Below are 4,918 nucleotides of genomic sequence, written 5' to 3'. Positions count from 1 at the left end.
CTAGCCAATAACACGTGACTGACCTTGTCACAAAACCAGTCCAGCTATACACAATTCTGCCTCCCAAGCAGAAAAAAGACACGAGAAACTCAATCCCTGAAAATCCCGTGTGCGCTGTCAGCGAAAAACCGTCAGCCCTATGACAGCAGAAACCTCCACTGTAAAACTCGTGCGCAGCAAACCCTCCGTGTTCATTGAGCACTGTCAGCAAACTCTGCTGTAGCCCAATATCACGTACAGGCGCTTTCTATCATAATCGACCAAGAACAGGCACTCCACTGAGTGACACTTTCTTGGTCTCTGTCACCCGATCGTGACACACACACACAGTGAGCTTCATGCAGTCACACACACTCAAACTCTCTCTCTCTCTCTCTCTCTCTCTCTCTCTCTCTCTCGCACACACACAGTGAGCTTCATGCAGTCACACACACTCAAACTCTCTCTCTCTCTCTCGCACACACAGTGAGCTTCATGCAGTCACACACACTCAAACTCTCTCTCTCTCTCGCACACACACAGTGAGCTTCATGCAGTCACACACACACAAACACACACAAACTCTCTCTCTCTCGCACACACAGTGAGCTTCATGCACTGAGTCACACACACTGGCCGTATAAAATTTCATCTCACACGGCATCACTGCAGAGCGCCTAGAACTGTACCCACGGAATATGCGCGATATAAGCCTCATTGATTGATTGATTGACTCAAACTCTCTCTCTCTCGCACACACACAGTGAGCTTCATGCAGTCACACACACTCAAACTCTCTCTCTCTCTCTCGCACACACAGTGAGCTTCATGCAGTCACACACACTCAAACACACACAAACTCTCTCTCTCTCTCTCTCTCTCTCTCTCTCTCTCTCGCACACACACAGTGAGCTTCATGCAGTCACACACACTCAAACTCTCTCTCTCTCTCTCTCTCTCGCACACACAGTGAGCTTCATGCAGTCACACACACTCAAACACACACAAACTCTCTCTCTCTCTTTCTCTCTCTCTCTCTCTCTCTCTCTCTCTCTCTCTCTCTCGCACACACACAGTGAGCTTCATGCAGTCACACACACTCAAACTCTCTCTCTCTCGCACACACAGTGAGCTTCATGCAGTCACACACACTCGAACGCACACAAACTCTCTCTCTCTCTCGCACACACAGTGAGCTTCATGCAGTCACACACACTCAAACGCACACAAACTCTCTCTCTCTCTCTCTCTGTCTCACACACACACACTCAAACGCACACAAACTTCTCTCTCTCTCTCGCACACACACAGTCAGCTTCATGCAGTCACAGAGACTCGAATCCAGATCATAAATTGCAGTACACCAGTATAAATTTTACTTTATTATGCTTTCTTTTTTGTGCTATTTCCCTACATCTACATTCAACTGGACTGCAGCTAAACTGCACACACAACATTTTTGCTGAATGTAAAAATCACAATCTTGTCAAGATACATCAAAATGTGAACCGATGAGAGTGAAAGACGAGATGAGAATTTTAAGTTTGCAGAGTTGTGGTGAATGAAGAATAACATTTCATGGATGACGGATACAAAAGTGAACAAGTTTAAATACAATATGTACAATACCAAAGTTTGTCACAATACACTCATCAAAGTGAAACGCTTGTGCATCTATGTTCCAACTAATTAAACAACAATTTTGCTTGTGTGCGGTAACATGTAAAAATGTATGTACATCATAAAAGTGTAATCCCCAAATGTGTTTACAACACAGCGTTCACTGCTTCACAACAATCATCGACATCCAAAGTACAAAAAGTACGAGTGTCAAAGGGGGACTACCGCGCCACCCTTTTCAAGCGTGTGAAACACTCGAATCACAAGTATGAAAACTGTCTACAACCACTGAACAATTACACACCCACAGAGTCAGTGCGTAAGTTTTGTAGTTCACGCACAAAGAGGTAATTCCTGTTAACATTGCTGGATACCAAAACAACCAAAAGGTGAAAGTTCCTTCTATTGCTTTTATATGGCTATTTCAATGCTGGGTCCCTTAAAAGTCTAACTACTCCATTATGTCGTAAATCAATTACTTGTCAAATGTTTTCTAAAGTACTGGATGCTTGGTGAAAAACTTTATTAAACAGACTCTTGTGAAGATAAAAGTAAACAGTAAATGCTGTGTGCAGTGAATTAATATAATTCAAACATTAGTAGGTGGCCAGGATTCATTTGCCTAAATCAGAGACATAGATAGAAGAGATGCGAAGCGCTGTCTTCCCGCTTGCGTTATCTTCGCCTACGGCAGGGGCAAGTAATCCTCCCACTAGCGCCAAGCTGGCAATTGTTCGCGTACTCTTCGCCTACGACAGGGGCAAGTAATCCTCCCATGACTGGCGCCAAGCTGGCAATTGTTGTGTTTTTAAAAAGTTATGACTGTTTCATAGAAAATCATAGATAATAAAACATGCAAAATGTTGATTATTTGCACTCAAGAGAAACAGAAAATCACAAGAAGAAGACTATTGCATTATTTGGTGATTAGAAGATGAATCCTAAAGTAAGCAATTTCGCTCATTTCTCCTTAAAAACGTTTTATCCACACGCCAGTGTATGTGCGAAAACCACTTGAGTGAGACTTATAAGCATCAAATTTAATTACAGCGCGTCAAAAATTATACAAACAGATTAATGTATACACCAGTAATGCATTTGCCAGTCAAGGGAAAGCAAAGTTTCGCACAAAAGAAAATATTAGCTCCCAAACATTGCCTCCACGCACAATGGACTTAGAAACAATGGCCGCAAGAACCGAAGGAACCGTTTTTGACTCACTTCGGGAAGCCAATCCTCTCAAATGCATTCGTGTGCACACTATTGAAGCTACAGAATATGAATCAAGTTTACCGTACACTGATATCTCTCGTCTGAAGCTGGATATATCCAAAGAAATATGACAGAAAAGCACTTCAAATCGGTGTCAGAGAGCAAGCGAACAACAACTTAGTACGAGATGGCGCGAGGTCACGCTGACCGAGCGCGGCCCGCGTAGCCTGAGAGTTCACGCGAGCGGCCCTCGCTTCGCATCTCTGTATGTATGTCTCTGCCTAAACGTGGGCATTTGGTACACCACGTGTTGGCATATCATTCAGTTTTGATCTGGAAGGAATACTGAGGGTAAGTTAATTCATGCCCTATGATAAAAATCCGTTCTTTGGCAGTATAGGTTGGGTCAGATATTATAAGTTTAATCAACAAAATCTGTATACGTTTCATCTTTGATGATAAAAGTCGCTTGTTCAACATCAATGCTTGTGATTCTCCCAGATGCCAGGAGATTGGTTCTGAAAAACTTGGACTTACTTTAGTTGCAGATGTCATACGCATCTAGAATACAAGGTCCTTTTGTTTCTCAAAAAGTCTTTGAAATGTTAGTATCACTATCAGAGTGAAATAATTATAACTAAAGCTACCCGAGTAAGTGCAGTTATTTGCATAGGGTTGATGACATGGTGTGGACAGCCAAATTTATAACAGAAATTAAGTAAAAGCTACCCAAGCTTGAGTTAAATGAGTTTAACAAAGAAGAATCAGAGGTAGTTATTATCAGTAACCCAAAACAAGCACAAAGTACCTAACAAATCGTAGTCTTTTATGAACAATTTCACTTAAAATATGTCTCGTAGAACAAGCTTCCATTCTGTCAGCTCCAGAGATAGACAGGCAGACAGAGAAAGAGATACAGAGAGAGATAGAGGGAGGAGACAGAGAGATAGAGAAGGAGATACAGAGAGAGATAGAGGGGGGAGACAGGCCGGCAGACAGAGAAAGACATACAGAGAGAGATAGAGGGGAGGAGACAGAGAGATAGAGAAGGAGATACAGAGAGAGATAGAGGGGGGAGACAGGCCGGCAGACAGAGAAAGAGAGACAGAGAGAGATAGAGGGGGGAGACAGGCCGGAAGACAGAGAAAGAGAGACAGAGAGAGATAGAGGGGGGAGACAGGCCGGCAGACAGAGAAAGAGATACAGAGAGAGATAGAGGGGGGAGACAGGCCGGCAGACAGAGAAAGAGAGACAGAGAGAGATAGAGGGGGGAGACAGGCAGACAGAGAAAGACATACAGAGAGAGATAGAGGGGAGGAGACAGAGAGATAGAGAAGGAGATACAGAGAGAGATAGAGGGGGGAGACAGGCCGGCAGACAGAGAAAGAGAGACAGAGAGAGATAGAGGGGGGGGGGGGGGGGACAGGCAGACAGAGAAAGAGAGACAGAGAGAGATAGAGGGGGGAGACAGGCCGGCAGACAGAGAAAGAGATACAGAGAGAGATAGAGGGGGGGGGGGGGGGGACAGGCAGACAGAGAAAGAGAGACACAAAGAGAGACAGAGAGAGATAGAGGGGGGGGGGGGAGACAGGCAGACAGAGAAAGAGAGACAGAGATACAGAGAGAGATAGAGGGGGGGAGACAGGCAGAAAGAGAGACACAAAGAGAGACAGAGAGAGATAGAGGGGGGGGGGGGAGACAGGCAGACAGAGAAAGAGAGACAGAGATACAGAGAGAGATAGAGGGGGGGGGAGACAGGCAGACAGAGAAAGAGAGACAGAGATACAGAGAGAGATAGAGGGGGGGGGGGAGACAGGCAGACAGAGAAAGAGAGACAGAGATACAGAGAGAGATAGAGGGGGGGGAGACAGGCAGACAGAGAAAGAGAGACAGAGATACAGAGAGAGATAGAGGGGGGGGGGAGACAGGCAGACAGAGAAAGAGAGACAGAGATACAGAGAGAGATAGAGGGGGGGAGACAGGCAGACAGAGAAAGAGAGAAAAAGAGATACAGAGAGAGATAGAGGGGGGAGACAGGCATACAAACACATAAAGACAGACAGAGCCAGAAAACTGATGCCGACAGAAAAAGTGAGAATATTCTGAA

At 44.9% G+C, this 4,918-nt stretch overlaps 1 long non-coding RNA gene across 1 annotated transcript; it reads right to left on the bottom strand.

Moving 5' to 3' along the window:
• Nucleotides 1–1,328: 1,328 nt before the first annotated feature.
• LOC138954402 (uncharacterized) lies at nt 1,329–3,798 on the bottom strand. Its single transcript, XR_011451822.1, has 2 exons — nt 3,093–3,798; nt 1,329–2,221 (listed from the first exon to the last, which is right to left on the bottom strand). It is a non-coding gene; the product is annotated as an uncharacterized lncRNA (long non-coding RNA).
• Nucleotides 3,799–4,918: the final 1,120 nt, after the last annotated feature.

This window comes from Littorina saxatilis, unplaced genomic scaffold (assembly GCF_037325665.1).
Source record: "Littorina saxatilis isolate snail1 unplaced genomic scaffold, US_GU_Lsax_2.0 scaffold_584, whole genome shotgun sequence".
Taxonomy (NCBI): Eukaryota; Metazoa; Mollusca; class Gastropoda; order Littorinimorpha; family Littorinidae; genus Littorina; species Littorina saxatilis.
This window is presented reverse-complemented; position numbering and strand designations above follow the sequence as displayed.